This window comes from Biomphalaria glabrata, chromosome 4 (assembly GCF_947242115.1).
Source record: "Biomphalaria glabrata chromosome 4, xgBioGlab47.1, whole genome shotgun sequence".
In the NCBI taxonomy this organism is placed as follows: Eukaryota; Metazoa; Mollusca; class Gastropoda; family Planorbidae; genus Biomphalaria; species Biomphalaria glabrata.
This window is the reverse complement of record NC_074714.1, coordinates 37,661,839-37,678,932: the sequence shown is the minus strand read 5'-3', so window position 1 is coordinate 37,678,932 and position 17,094 is coordinate 37,661,839. Positions and strand designations below refer to the sequence as shown.

At 36.5% G+C, this 17,094-nt stretch overlaps 1 protein-coding gene across 1 annotated transcript in view; it reads right to left on the bottom strand.

The window, feature by feature from the left end:
• The window catches only part of LOC106054159 (protein PRQFV-amide-like), an 88,206-nt gene extending 72,938 nt beyond the window's left edge, over positions 1-15,268 (bottom strand). The window contains exon 1 of the mRNA XM_013209917.2: positions 14,844-15,268. The gene's annotated coding sequence lies outside the window, so the exon portion shown is untranslated. The remainder of the gene's footprint in view (positions 1-14,843) is intronic.
• Positions 15,269-17,094: the final 1,826 nt, after the last annotated feature.

Genomic DNA, 17,094 nt, shown 5'->3' with positions numbered 1-17,094 from the left:
GATTTTGTTGGCCAATAGATCTATGCAGACCACAACCTGCTGGAAGTCAAGCTTTATGCCACGAATTTTTACCTATAATTAAGGATCACTTTTCAACACATACACAGCACGACCTCTTAACCTGGTCAGTTCCCAAGTGCATAGTTAGCCGATACGATATTTTCGTGAAACATTTATTTATTTATTTATTTTAATCTGGAAGTGCTACTTAGTTGTATGTTTTTTGGTTTCTAACCTACTAAATAATCACCAATATAGTTGATTCTTGTCTAGAAAAAGGCACACCTTGATATAGATGTATATTATATTATATATATATTTTATTTCTCCGACACCCAATCTTAGATTAACTCACTCTGTCTAGCTGTCTGGTAAAAAGTGTGTACATTTTATTTCTCCGACACCAACCTCAGATCAACTCACTCTGTCTAGCTGTCTGGTAAAAAGTGTGTACATTTTATTTCTCCGACACCCAATCTTAGATTAACTCACTCTGTCTAGCTATCTGGTAAAAAGTGTGTACATTTTATTTCTCCGACACCCAATCTTAGATATTAACTCACTCTGTCTAGCTGTCTGGTAAAAAGTGTGTACATTTTATTTCTCCGACACCCAATCTTAGATTAACTCACTCTGTCTAGCTATCTGGTAAAAAGTGTGTACATTTTATTTCTCCGACACCCAATCTCAGATTAACTCACTCTGTCTAGCTGTCTGGTAAAAAGTGTGTACATTTTATTTCTCCGACACCAACCTCAGATCAACTCACTCTGTCTAGCTGTCTGGTAAAAAGTGTGTACATTTTATTTCTCCGACACCCAATCTTAGATTAACTCACTCTGTCTAGCTATCTGGTAAAAAGTGTGTACATTTTATTTCTCCGACACCCAATCTTAGATATTAACTCACTCTGTCTAGCTGTCTGGTAAAAAGTGTGTACATTTTATTTCTCCGACACCCAATCTTAGATTAACTCACTCTGTCTAGCTATCTGGTAAAAAGTGTGTACATTTTATTTCTCCGACACCCAATCTCAGATTAACTCACTCTGTCTAGCTGTCTGGTAAAAAGTGTGTACATTTTATTTCTCCGACACCAACCTCGGATCAAGCTGAAATTTGGCACAATTAGTCCTTCTACCTGACAACACAAGAATCAATAATAAAAAACAACAACTAACCACTTAGTTAATAAACTATTGGTAATTAATTATTTTGTTTGGTATCTTGAACAAGGGAAAGAAATCGCACTTGACTGGTGTGATTGTTTAAGTTGAATTAAGTCCCCTTGAGGACTCGAGGGTCCCACCCCCTGAGTTAAAAATTTTTATGCATTTAAAAAAAACAACATTCTTTCACCTCCCCCCTTTTTTTTCCACAAAAAATCAATTAGTAAAAACTATTTCTAATCGCACAGTTTTATTATGTCTAGGCCAATTATGAATATTGATGTCTGACTGATCCAGACTAATTGATACAATTACACTTAATATATATATATATATATATATATATATGACTCCTTTTGTCTCGAAAGGCAATTTATATAAATTCAATTTACACTTAATATAAGCTTTGTTTATTTAAAAAGTATTTTTTTTTTAAATGTTTTTCATGTTTATAGATATCAGTGTGAAAGGCGGTGCTAGATAGTTTGGAAGGTGGTGTTAGATAGTTTGGAAGGCGGTGCTAGATAGTTTGGATGGCGGTGCTAGATAGTTTGGATGGCGGTGCAAAAAATTTTGGAAAGCGGTGCAAAAAAAGTTTGGAAGGCGGTGCTACATTGTTTGGAAGGCGGTGCTAGTTTGGAAGGCGGTGCTAGATATTTATGATTGAAAACCTCTATTTTTCTTAATGCAGGAACTGTGGTTCATATCTGTGGTTTAAAAGAAAGTTGCTTGGGTTATATAGTAGTACAGAATGAACCGTACTTATGTATCTAAGAAACTTGCTTAAAGGAAAAAACTTAAAACCAAATCATAATGTAACTTAAAAGATGTTATTGATATAATGATTTATATGTGAAGTAAATACTTAGCCTTGAAAAGACCGCGTATTTTGATTGACCAAGACTACTTCAAAACAAGAATGCTTTGGTTGACCAAGACTACTTCGCAATGACCATATTCATAACAAAGATACTTTGATTGGCCAAAAGCACTTCGAAATGACCTTATTTAAAACACTTTGATTGACCACATTCAAAGCAAGATTACCTCTAAATGATTCTGTATTTAAGTAAGAGTACCTTGAAATAACCAAATGCAAAGCAAGAGTACTCGGGAAAAAAATACGCAGAAAAATAGTGATTTGTAATGAACATATTTATTAGTAAGAATACTTCAGATTGACTACATTTATAAACAAGAGTACTTCAAAAAGACCACAATTATTCAATGTCCATGGCACCACACGAATTAATAAAAAAGAAGTTACCAGTAGTGGTAATTAATTAATTTTGCTTTGTATAACAAGGGATGTAAATCTTGCAGTATTGATATCTATATCTATATCTTTATATCTATATACATCTATATATCTAGAACTATATCTATCTAACTATTCTATAGTTATAATGTTTTGTTTCGTGTAATGCACAAATTGTAAGACAAATTTCCTTACGGATAATAAAGATTATTATTATTATTATTATTATTATTATTATAAGCTTTTCTCCTTTCCTCGTTGTTGTCAAATACTCCAAAACGCCTGTGTTCACGTTACTCTACGTCGAGCAAAACAAACCAAGAGAACAAGGTGGTCAACAGAAAATGTTACACCTGAAGTGTTTCCTCAATTAATCAGCTGGGATCAATCTTAACTGGGATAAAACTTTGGTTGGACCAACCTTAGAGTCTTGACGATATTCAAACCTTATGACCATACAATTATTTGTAGTTAATAAAATACAAATATTCACAATTATTCTCAGGTCTCATGTTTCATGTGGTGCCTGTTAACTGCCCTTGTGGTTGTACATGGGCAGACGTGATAGAGATGACTGACACGATGCCCAGTAAAGCGGGAAACATCAAAGTATTTAACTAAGCGAGACGACGCGTGACGTAAAACACAAATCGTGACGTAATACACAAATACGCCCCTCGGATTGAGAGAAAGAAGGCCGAGTGTTTAATTCAATAAATTATTTCCATAACTTGCTGCCCGGGATTCCAGACTTGTCGGCCATGTTTAAGTACCGGCCTGCCGCCCCACGCTCTGGAGCAAGAGGACAAATGGGCTTTTGAGGAGGAATTTATTTACAGCTTAGCGCTCATTTTCAAGTGACTCATCTTGTTAGAGGTGACCTTCTCCAAACTTGTCGTCTGCCACTAGTGAGCCCTTTGGATTTTATCTTCGTTCTCTCTCTCTCTCTCTCTTTTTTTTCTTTTTTTTTTCTGCCTCTGTCACTCTGCATCTCTGTTTCTTTTTTTTTTCATCACACTTTCTTTTTCTCTCTCTTCACTTTTGTCTCTTTTTATGTTCTGCTATAATCTCTTTCCTCTTTCTACTTTTCTTTTCTCTTGATTTGCAGTGTGTTTCTTTCAGTACAAACTTTTCTTACTGTTCATCTCTAGACCTAAGAGATGGTTAGATTCTGTTTTATAATTTGAAATCGGTGCTCCTGGATCGCTCAACATTTTATGATCTGACTTAACATTTAGAAGCAGGAGATATGAGTTGCTGTCACAGTGCCCCTTTGCGTAGCATTTGACATAAATAAATTAACTGGGTTTAGCATAATTAGGAGAAACAAATGTTTCGGGGAAACAATCAAGATAGATAAATAAATACATAGACAGACAGACAGACATATATATACATACAGATAGATAGATAGATAGATAGATAGATAGATAGATAGATAGATAGATAGATAGATAGATAGATAGATAGATAGATAGATAGATAGATAGATAGATAGATAGATAGATAGATAGATAGACAGATAGACTTGCTCACACTCAAGATAAACTAATACCATCAGATGAAGATGTAGTTGAGAACACATCAAGGTCCAGAGTCTGGACTTGAGCCAACGGTTGCTGAAGAATGTCCGTCTCTCTTACAGTTGGTCACTACGTTCAACAGCTGTTTTTTTTTTAAGTGTAGTTCTTCTTTTAGTATCCTTCTCCTCCCCTACACTCACCCACTTTCACTTTCTCACACACTCTCACACACTCTCCCACACTCTTACACAAGCCACGTGACTCTTTCGTTCGTTAAGACATAGGCTGCGACTAGATCAGCCCGCCAACAATGGAGTCCCTAGATCGCAAGTGGCCTGCTGAAGTCCCTGTAATTAATGAGTTAAGACGTCTATTAGCCTTGCTGATCAGCTGACAGGGGGAGAACGTCTTACAAGAAGATTTAGTGAAGAGTTTGGAAAGCCTCAAGTACACTGTCACCAAATCTTCAGATATAAAAGAAGTCTCTCTGTAGGGAATGTCTTCATGGATTGAAACAATTTCTCCATATTAGCTAAGTTCCTCTACACACACACACTTTTTCAGAAAGAGCTCTAGTCTGAGACCAGGAAAACATGTGGGATACATCACGTGACTTTAATGAACTTAATTTCTGTTTGTGAATGTATTTTTGTAAGTGGCGATCAGTTTCAAACATTGGCTTCAGTTTTCTTATTCTCTGATTTCTCTTTTGTTTAATGAAGAGATGACAAGAAATAGCGGATGTCATAAAATAAAACTAAAACAAAGCAAAATATAAGAAACTAGTCGACCGGTGGCGTAGCATACGCCGCTACTTTGCAGGGCCGGCCTTAGGCCACTGCAACCTATGTGACCGCAGTGGGCCCCGCACTTTCATAGGACCCTCGCTAATTCTAGGTGTATAAATTATTAAATTAAACCATTGTATAACTTATAAAATCTGAAATAGTAAAATATACGAAAAAGTTCTGGAAATATCCGGAAATTATAAAAATCTTTAGAAAACCTATACAAATCTCCTTAAATATATAGACAAAAATTTTGGGGTGTCATTCAATATGGAAAATGCCAATCCTACGCACGGTAAAAAAAAAAACGGCGTTATCCCGTAAATTTGAAATCTGGTGAAAGAAGCTTCTCGCGCCTCAAACTAATGAAAAATTACTTTAGTTCAACAATTCTCGTCGATAGATTGAAACATTTGGTAATTCTTGCTATTGAGCGTGATCTATGTAGGGAATAGAATTTTCATGATATACTGTATGACTTTGCTACACGCAAGGCTCGTAAAGTGATTCTGTAGGTAGGAATGGATGAATGAAATGCAAAGACGAATGTATTTTCTAATATAAACTCTTCAATTTCACTTACAAGCCGTATCCCTACCCAAACTGGGCCCCTCGAATTCCGTTTCGCATAGGGCCCCACAATGTTTAAGTCCGGCCTTGCTATTTAGTGACGGGTAAATACAGAGTAGATTACTTGTTATATATATATATATATATATATATATATATATATATATATATATATATATATATATATATATATATATATATATATATATATATATATATATATATATATATATTCAGCCCACGGCGTAAGATACGTCGCTATTTTGCATGGCCGGCCATAGACCACTGCAACCTATGCGACCGCAGTGAGCCCGACACTTTCATAGGACCGCGCTAATTCTAGGTGTAAATTATTAAATTTAACCATTTTATAACTTATAACAGATTTCCCGCGGCCGCCTGATTCCCCAGGAGCTCCTGGAAAACTCCTGAAATTGCAAAATACATGAAAAAGTCATGGAAATCTAAGGATATATATAGACAAAAATGTCATTTTGGGGTGTCATTCAAAATCGAAAACGCCAATCCTACGCGCGATAAATAAAAACGGCATTATGCATTAGCCGTAATTGTGTTAAATGGGCAAAGTCGCCAAAACGGTTAAGTCCGGCCCTGCGTTTTAGTGACGGGTGAATACAGAGTAGATTACTTGTTCTCCCCTTCCCCTCTTTTTTTTTTTTGCCGCTACGTGAGGTAGAAATAAAAAAAAAAGTAATCTTTTGGGTCACAACGGTCCGGCCCTGCTATTTAGTGACGGGTGAATACTACTTGTTGTCCCCCACCCTCTCTTTTTTTCCCTGGAGTAACTCTAGTTCGTCCGAATTGCAGAAATAAAAGAGTGATCTTTCCTATACTTCTTGCTTGCGTGTCCAAACTCTTGAGCCATGAAGAGCATTATATATATAGATACTTAAATAAATAAAAAACCAAATAAGGGAAAAAACTGCACATGTACAGCCATATAGGTCAATATTGTAAGATTTATTTCCCTTTTACTACCTATCTCTAATTAATTAACTTGTTAATTTTGTGATCGATGTGTGTTTCGTTACGTAAAATGAGTTAGTATACAAAGTTTCAACTTAATCTGATACTAGACAGGTAGAGAAATATTTTTACCAGACAGACACAGCAAAGCAATTTGACATTAGCGTTGTAAGAATAGCATTTATTTTCTATAGAGTATTTTGTCCGCTATCAACCATTATATAGGCCTAATTGAACAGATTAAAAAATACTAATCTAATAACGCAATTCAATATCATAGTGGAAATAGTCAATAAAGATCTTGCTTAAATAAATAAAAATATTTGAAAAATTATTGTCTTAATTCCTTATCAAACACACAAACACAAGATAAACACATACACACACACACACAGAGTAAATACCTACAGGCAAATTTATTAGTCAATAAAAGTTAGGACAACATGAAGTAACAAATAATCAAAAAAAGAAAATATTATTTCAAAAGTTGAGATTGCACTTACTAATTCCTCTACAACCGTGTTTCCCAAACTTTTTCTCTTAACGGAACACTTCGCATATTTTGACCATTTAGCGGAACACTTTGCCTTTTTTTTTTAAAAGAGAGATTAATTCACGTGTTGGCTAATTAGTTAATTTTTCAAACGGTTCGATGAACACCTATTAAGGCCTCGCGGAACACTAGGGTTCCGAGGAACACAGTTTGGGAAACACTGGTCTATAACATTTGCAAGTTTGAGCAGAAGATTTAGGACGGGCTTAAGTCTTCCGAGAAAAATGAGCTAATTGTTTTGTGTTCTAATTTAAAAGATCTAACCGTAGCTCTAATGAAGTCGAAGACAAGCTGGTCTCAAATATCCCCAGTTTAGCTGTTGGCGTAAGCGCTGGAATTCAATATGAACATGCTACTGTACGGACAAAGTGCCGGAAAAACAAATTTGACGCTTTAATTTGGCGAAGTTGTAAGACAATGTAATGATTGAATAATTGGCAATTAAAGGCGAAGCGTTGTCCAGGCAGTCAACAAGAAGTTGGCGTTCAAAGACAAACATAAGTTAGATTTCGAAATGCTTTTAAATCAGCTAAATCTACAGAGAAAGGGAAAAGTCCAATAGAAAATGAAATTTTTACCCACGAATCTCTTTCCTTTTCTTCCTGGTCAAAGACTTCACATATTTTATTGTAATGAATTATTCTCTAGGGCATTTTTATAAACCAAGGGAGGCAAGTATTGGAACCTTTCTGGTGTGCTAATCTGGTGGTATCTACATTCATCGAATTCATGTTGTTTTTTTCTACTTGTTCTAAAAGTCCCCCTCCCCCCCCCCCCAAACTGACGTCTAAGTCAAAGTTTTCTGGCGGGAATTTTATATATGATAACTCATGGGCGTAGCCGGGGAGGAGAGGTAAAGGGGGGTGGGGTGTAATTTTGTGACTGTTTTTTGTGTGCTTTAATTTTGTTCTTTGTAGATGAGATTTTTTATTATATATATATATATATTATATTAAACCATCACTTTCCCCAGCGCAGCCAAGGGGGGTGGGGTGATTTGAGTTTAAAATCCCACCCCCTCAAGGGAGTTTCGAGTTAAAACCTCTTCTTCAATAAAGCAAAAATAAAGCAAATGACAGTCACAAAATTTTATGAGAGTAGCCAAGGTTTGTTTTGAGATTCCTCCCCCTCCATAGGGTTTAAAACCTACTCTTCATTATAAAACTAACGCAAACAACAATTCTATGAGCGTAGCCAGGAAAGGTTTTGAGCTTAAAAACCCCTCTAAAGGGTTTTGAGTTTAAACTCCCCTCTAGAGGCTTTGAGGTTAAAAAAAAACTCTTCAATATAAAACTTAAATGAACAACTATTACCAAATTCTATGGGTTGAGCAACAGTTGGTTTTGACGATAAAAATCTTCTTTTTAATCAATAATCTAAAGCAAACTGCAGCCACCAAATTCCATGAGCGTAGCCAAGAGGGGTTTGGTGGTTAACCCCCCCCCCCCCATACACACACAAATAAAAAACTAAATCAAATCTATAATTACCAATTTCTACCAGTAGATGGGCTTCATTAATAAAAAGATATGCAAAATGGTTTTTGAACTAAATTTTTTAAAGTAAAGAGTAGCAGGATAATGCAATGTAGATACCTCAGAATATGCATTTTTTTTTTAGTTTTAAATACCGGAAATAATGCTTGGATCCAAAAAGAACTGAACTAAGGTACAACAAGGTTACAAAGACAGTTTGTGTGGAAACACAAACTTAAAATCGGCCCCCTAAGTGGTCCTCCCAGGCAGGCTTCAATATTTTCGGAAAGAACATCCGAATGAAATTATATCAAAGACAAATGAGAGATAAGAATGGAGAAAGAAGGTTGACAGATCTTGTTTAGTGCCCCAACGGTGCAGCAGATCAAAGGATAGGTGAAAGTGAATGTACAGTTAGATGTGAACCTGGCCTAACTAGTTCCCCTTTCAGACCTTGTGGTCTATAGGGCAGATGATGTAAAGTTCATCTGTTTTTGTGGCCTACGGTTAACGAGGGTGTCATGTAGCCAGCACAACGACCAACCGCCTTTACTTTTCCCCAACTAATGTCAGGTACCCATTAGAGCTGGGTAGACTCAGAGGGGCCCAAGTATTTCGAAATTGAATATCCCAGTCTTCACCAGGATTCGAACCCGGGACCCTCGTTTCTGAAGACGCTTTACCACTCAGCTACCGCGCCTCTCCAGGCCTAACTGAAGTCTAATAAATAATTTAATTGTTTTGAAAAGGCTCAATCTCTTATTCGAATCCTAAAAAAAAAAAAAAAAAAAATTCCGAAAATAAAATGTTCAAGAAAATAAAGTTTATAAAATTACTATTCGTTTTAAGTTAGCTCTAACTTATAATGCATACTAATTAGCTTTTTCTCTTTAAAAAACTGATTGCATAACTGATTTTAAAAATTAGATTTTTCGCTTTCAGAAAAAAAAAGTAGCCGTTGCATCAGAACTTTGAATCGTCTAAAATATTGTGATGTCGGATTTTCAATATCTTTTCTAGTTTACGAGATCTAAACGGGACGGATGGACAGACGGACAGACGGTCAGACGGACAGACATTTCACACAAAACTAAAAAACGTCGGAAAGAATATATAGGTTCAGAGTGTAATGAAGAATAATTACGCACACGCATACACACACACATATAAACATACATACTTTAATAAAAGACGTCTCGATTCCAAAGATTTAGGACGAGTGCAGTATATCACATTACTATGCAGACCCAGTTGCGACTTACATATTATATATATAACTCCCCTCCCCGGAAAAAAAATACTGGCTACGCCCATGTGACAACTACCAGACTGTGTTTGTTTGAGTTGAAAATATTTTTTATGAACTAAAAATGAAGTGAAAGATGTTTTTAAGATTAGTTTGAAGTTGAAACTCTTAAACGGACTTTTTGTCCAAGGTAATCTTCAGATGTTCTTTTTTTATAGTTTTTTTTGTCTGTTCTCTAATTATTTTCTAACTTTTTTTTTTCTTACCTAAGTTACTTTTAGAAATTGATGATAATTCCTTTTCATTTTCGCCCGATACAACCAAAACATCCGCTCTCCATCTCCAAACACGCTAACAAAAAACTAAGCGACCTTCCACCCCTTTTTTTTTGACAAGATACAAAAAAAAAGGGAAAAAGAGACCATTTGTTTAGCAACGAGTTAAAATAGAACAGACCTTTTTATACATTCAGAATAGGGAAACTATTTTCTGATCCAATGAGGAAACTGTGTGTTTGGTTATTTTTTTTTTTTGGTAACCGTTAGACCAGGAGACTTGCATTCGCAACCCAAATTGTCTCCAAAAGTTACCTCCAAAGCATTTAAAAGAAATACATTTTGATTCACTGTAAAAAGCTGGAATAAAGTTCCTGATCTTAAGTCATAAATAATGTTTGAATGCCATCCGAGGTAACATTACTTTGATATTGATAAATAACTTCTATATTCAACCTTTTGAAGTGAATGTACCATGTTAATTTGAAGAATCGTCAGTGTGCAATTATATTGTAAATTTGAAACTAATTTAGTGTAAGGATGATTCCAGAATCAAAACAAACAAAGGAAACCAGTAGACATATGTCAATACCTACATGTATGCAGTGCTGTTTTTGTGACGTGCCGGCACCTTTTTCAATGTAAGGATAATGGCATTGCATTTCATGAAATTTTAACTTATAGTACCGGCTTTTTTTTTTTTACAAAAAAGCATCGCATGTATGTATTAAATAATAATAATAATAATAATAATCTTTAATAAAAAAATAAACTGAACAAACCACACTCACACATACACACACAAAGACGCAATAGAAATGTTTTATACCATCAATGTGTAGGAGTTGTCCTCCTTAGATCCAGCAGAATATTAAAATACATTTGATTAGCTGGTGTAAAAAATAAGATAATCTTTTTGTTTTTTGGTAAATTGTCTGTATGTCTGTCTCTCCCGCTCTCTCTCTCTCTCTCTCTCTCTCTCTCTCTTTATCTCTCTCTCTCTGTCTATATATTTCTCTCTATTTCTGTCTCTCCCTCTCTCTATTTATCTCTCTCTCTCTCTCTATCTATATATTTCTCTCTATTTGTCTGTTTCTGAAATGACATGGGACTATGTTGTTTTCAGACAGTCTGACGTAATCACTGCAGAGAACAGAAAGCGCTGGACACGAGAAGCAATGAAACAGATTCAAAAGTCATTAAACTGAAACTTGGACATCCCAGACAGTTAGACTGAAATCTTTTTGACATGCTTATCTTATCTTATATATAAAAGACGTTTCTTTAAAAAAAAAAAAAAAAAGATAATTACGCCCTACGCAATTCAAGTGGTAATTTCATCATGCATGTTAATCAATAACTTAAACTCTGGCTGATTCAGGCAACCCATTCCATTTTTTATGGTACTGCGAATTTGTTCTAGCGTGTGGAATAAGAAATGTGCTTCTGAGTATTTCATTAGTTTTTGTTTTTCTATTTGTAAATTATGGTTTAGTGTTTTATGTATTTTAGCAGTCCAGAATTGACAAGTTTGGTTCCGACTCAAGGATGTGCAAATGATTTACTTAAACCGCTTGGCTTCCGCGCTGTGTCTAATGCAGATAAGTCAAACGGAGGTAACTCTCAAATAGTGAAATCAAATATCAAAGGCGAAAGGCCAACAATAGAAGTAAGTCGACGCTGATAGTGAATGTCGAACAAGAAGTTTACTAACGGAACCGTCAAATGTCGTCAAGCTAAATGGTTCATAAAACTGCCTCACTCTACAGCCGTCAAAAGTCGTCTGTTTACATTTCGCTATTCTTCCTCTTTGTCTTGTTTTTGAAAGTGGTCATTGTCTCGAAGTCAAAACTTTCCCTTTCTGTGAAACAACTAATTCCTAATCTTGACAGAACACTATCAATGGGGCCAGAGTTAGAATCTAGACCAGGAATTTTTTTAATTGAGATTTGGCTCCAGCTCAATTGTGCTAGGAGAGTATCTAGAGAAGACACGTAAAACTACTCCAAGGGACCTCCTCCACATGCCATGTCTACGAAAGAGGATGGCTAAGAGAGAATGGGATTGCTAGGCCTATAGCATCAAATAAACTCACTATACAAAGGCAAACAAGTTTACAAAGACAGTTTGTGTGGAAACACAAACTCAAAATCGGCCCCCGAAGTGGTCCACCCAGGCAGGTTTCAATGTTTTCAGATAGAATATCAGAATGAAATTCATCAAAGGCAAATGACACAGAAGAATGGAGAAAAAAGGTTGATAGATCTTGTGTGGTGCCCCCAACGGTCCAGCAGACCAAGGGATAGGTGAAAGTGAATGTGAAGTTAGATGTGAACCTGGCCTAACTGATGTCATATAATGAGTATCTAATTGATCTAATTATTTTGTAAAGGGTCAGTCTCTTATTCAAAGCCTCAAGAAAAAAAAATTCCGTAAAAAAGAAATTCCTTTAGCTCAGAGTTTCATAAGTAAGTTTGCCTATTCCTTTTATATGAAAAACTACTTATTAATATTTGTTTCACATTATGTTCCACTTGCATGCATATTAAATAGATTTTTTTCTCTTTAAAAAAAAAGTAAACTAGTATGACAGAACTTACCTAACTTAGCGATACTTTTGTAGGGAAAAAAATTTTTGACACAAGATCTAAAATCATTTTCATAAATATGAAATGGGGTAAATAGCCTCCCGTGTTAGTTACTATTAATAGTGAATAGTTGTAAAAATGGTGAATTTTAATGAAAAATTGTCTACATAGTTGATTTTAAAAATTAAATTTTTCGCTTTCAGAAAAGAAATAAGTAGCCGTTCCATCAGAACTTTGAATGGTCTAAAATATCATGATGTCGAATTTTTCAATATCTTTTCTAGTTTACGAGATCTAAACAGGACGGACGGACAGACAAACCACACAAAACTAATAGCGTGTATTTCTCTTTCGGGGGCCGCTATTTAAAAAAAATAGAATCATCTAATCTAGGCGCTTTTATTGTATCTCCAAACAATAGAAATAAATTTTAAAAAGAAAAAAGTAAAGTACCCCAGACCATGCAATCATTGGGTTACATGATATAAAGCGCATCTGTTTCTGTTTCCCACGGTTAACAAGGTTGTCAAGTTGCCAGCACAACGAACAACCGCCTTTACGTTCCCTAACGGTCAGAAACCCATTAGAGTCGGGAGGATTCAGGGGCACCTTAAAAATCTCGAAATTCAGAATTCAAGAATTCCAGAATTCCAGACTCCACTGAAATTTGGTGAACCTTTAAATTATAAGAAAATATTTATAAATGATTGTAAATGTATTATTGAGTTTTTCTTTACATATCACTTTATTTCCAAAAAAAAAAAAAAAACTACATGGATGATAAATCAGGTTTTTCTATATTTTAAATAAGTTCAATAAACTATCACGCGATAGAGTTAAACAAACTTAATACATGTGCACACGCATGTCGCTGTCAACTCGAGTCCATTTTGAATGTCTGGTTGATTAGCGTAACAAGACAAATGATTTACAAATTCTACATGTCTGCGGAGCACAGTCTGATGAAACGTTTAATAATGTTTTTTTTTTGTTTTAATCACCGTATTTTTTCCGTCTGTATGTCCGCCTGTATGTCCGCCTGTCGGTCTGTTAATTTTAAAGCTCTTAAACTAAAAGCGTTATCGAGAATGTAATTTCTCCATCACATGTAGCCAGCTAGAAGTTGATTGAACAGCTTCTTTGGTCTTTTCATACTCTTAATACTCAGAATTACTAAAGCGTACTGTATGCACACACATGTAAACCTTTCTTAATACAAAGTGAGACGCGCATTTCAAGTTATGCATATATTTTATTACAGGTTCCGCTGATACAACAATCTGGTATAGCGGTGGATTTGGGTCATTGTGCTGGCCACATGACCTTCTTGTCAACCTTTGGCAATAGAAACAGGTGAGTTTTTTTATCACCTGCCTTTTCTCGTTCTTTCATAAAAAGTTGGTTATTACTAAAAATCGGTCACTAATTGGTCATGTCATGGTCCATGCTGTCAATGCAACTTAGTTTTGAGATTCTTTTTGATGTATTGTGTACTTCGGCTGACCCTCAAGGACCGCCTTTCAATTTTTTAAAGCAAAAATACTTTTGCTACTTTATTTTCATTACAAAACACACAAATATTGCTCTTGCTCTTAAAGGTTGAGCTACTTCTGTCTTTGTGCCAGTACATTGCTGAACCAATACAATGACCATCTTACTGGACATAGTTGTGTGTTTCTTTTCTTTTACTTGTTTCACATGTTCCTTTAGATTCGAAAATTAATCCAACTTAGCCCATGGGACGGCGACGGACAGCTGCGGGCAGGGTTCTAGCCCGGGACGATCGAGACCATCGAACGACAGTCCAGAGCGCATACCACACGACCAGGCAGCCATCTTAGGAAGCTAGAGTCTTTAGCTTGAGAGGAACTTGTAGTTTAATATTACAATAGAATGACTGCTTGGTTTTGTGCTTTGCGCTCTGCACTGTCGTTCGATGGTCTTTACAATGTTCATGAGTAACGAGAGTTCTCTCCGCTTGCATCCTCTGCCCTCCTACTGGACGCAATCCATTTTATTTCTTAAAGAATGCCCGCAACAAAGAGAAATAGTTCTGAAATTCATCCTAATCGGTTGTTACATTTCATTAAAAGATAGGAAAAGTTTAAGGATGGAACACCCACAAAATGGAAGGGGAGGATTTCTGACAGTATACCTCATTTAAATACAGAAACTGAAAATGAGAAAATTTTAACATTTACATTACCCACGGTATTACCCACGGTATTCAAAATGTTTTTTCAGTTTAAATGTTTCTACGTCAAGCTTTTATTTCTAATCTCTACACTTGATTATGCCAGGGTAAGTTTTCATATAAATATTTAAAAAAAACGAGTTTTTATGGCGCGATATTGACAACATAGATTGCGACAATTAAGCACAATAATAGTTTAAAAAATCAAAACCTCTTACTTTAATTGTTGGACTTTATTCCAGGGATTAGTTTTAATCTTCAGGTATCTCTTCACTTGCCAGAATGAATTTCTTCAAGTTTTAGTTTCTCAGTCGTGTAGCTCTCAAACAACAAAAAACAATTTCCAAATACAGTGTTTGAAAAACAGTTGTTGAATGTCTTGAAATGTAGAAAAACCTGGTTAAAAAAATAATTACAGTTGACGACCAAAATGTTTTAGAAAATCCTTCATTTGGTTTGGTATTGCCAGAAAGGTTTGACGACTACAAGTTCTATGTTACCCTGAGTGTTTGGCCAGCCCTAATCAAAACCCAATGGAGACTGAAGCTCCTTTCTTAAATGAGGCGAATCTATTGTTGGGCGTTTGGGTGGCGGAGGACGTGGCCACGGTGGCAGGGAGCTAGGAAGGGGTTTCTCTTGGAGGCGGGAGGAGGGGGGAATTGTTTTCAAGAGACTTACAAAAGAGGATCATACATTATTTTATTTTGCGAAGTTTTTTTCTTCTTCTTTTTGGCGCGAACACGTGGTGACAGGGTGGTAGTGTGGGCTTCTGCTGGTGGTACAAGCGTGAGGTGACGTCGCGTGCACGCGCTCAGCCAGCTAACAAGGAAAGCGATGAGGTGAATGGGGGCCCGGTGAGTGATTGCGCTGCCGAGAGAGTGTGAGTAAAGATGGAGGCGTGGAGGGGTGATGTGACTAAAAAGAGGGAGTTAAAGTCATGTGGAGGGGGAGGGGGGGGGGAGAAAAAGGAGGCCATGAAGTCTGTCATTCGCTGCTAACATTCGATGTGATACGACTTGGCAAGTGTGAATGTTGACAGCTTCTCTATGGCCTTGTTGTGACAAGTGGATGGTTTTATTCCTAACTCACGTCAGAGTTATTGCGCGTTTGATTCTTTTACAACAATGCTTGTCTCCCTTAGGTGAACTCTTCTCTTTACCTTCAGCATGACTTCAGCCTTCCATTGCTACCGAGAAAAGGCACATGTGTCGCCAGGAGATGTCACGCACGATCAGTTACCGGGTTGAACAGGGGCGACCTTAGCAGTGCGCGGGGCCTTGGGCGAGCATCATGTGCGGGACCCTTAGCAGTGAGGGTAGACTATATATATACATCGTAAACTCCTCACGCTAACGGGCTCATCCATCTCAAACGCTGTAACAATAACAATACAGTAGGTCCTCCTCTAGGCTGTGGGCCTTATTTTTGCTACAAAACATAGAACATTGCGTAGCTACATTAAGTAAGTACATTATAGACTGCATTGTAATTGTTCTGAGTTAACAGAAGCAAATAAAAAGGGAAAACACTCGTGCACTACTACTATTAAGTCTCCTCTCACTCTGCAAATTGAAGCCAATTGGACGTTATATAAGAACAAAGTCTGCTATAAGAGCTCCAGTGATCCACACACTTTCACAGACCCGACTTTTACGGAAGGGCTGTACCACGGGTTTTCACAAAATTAATTTTAAAAAAAATATACTTCCGCGTTTTGTTTTCAACGCGGTGACACGCTTGTTCCCAGGGCCGCATGATATCTAGGCACAGTAGCCTAGTGCCGGGGTCGGCAACCTGCGGCTCGCGAGCCACATGCGGCTCTTTGGATGTGAAGCTGTGGCTCTTTAGTTGCATAAGCAAATATTATTTATTTTATCGAAACCTTTTTTTAAAGCAGTTCTGAATCTTTTAACGAAGACTAGGCGCCGATTCTATCTCTCAGCCACTTGTACACGCTTTTCACCAGACCCCTCCCCCATTACACGCGTCGTCACTGTTGTCAGTAAGTCGGAAGATCTCGGCCGTCATCGAATGTTTCTATATAGGTTTTAATTTGCTTTCGACGCAAGACGGATTGGCGTCTTAACCACTGTGACGTATAGTTTGTTGTTTCAAGTAAATGAGTTGGAAGCGAATTATCTTCTCAAAGTTATAAGCAATCTATAAGTGATGCTAATCTGGCAAGCTTTGCGGTACCACTAGAAATTACACAAAAAGCCAAACCATTTACAGATGGTATGTCGAAGACTGCTTCCTAAGTGCATCTGAGGAACTGTTTCATGATTTAAAAAACAAACCAGAAATCTTGAAAAAAAACAAACAAACAAAGATTTGCCAATATCTGCTGAAACAGTACAAAATAGAATAGTTAAAATGTCTTCAAATATAACTTATTTGCAGGTGAAAGATATTCAACTCTCTTCTGCCGTATCACTTGCTATAGATGAGTCTTGCGACATAAAGACACGG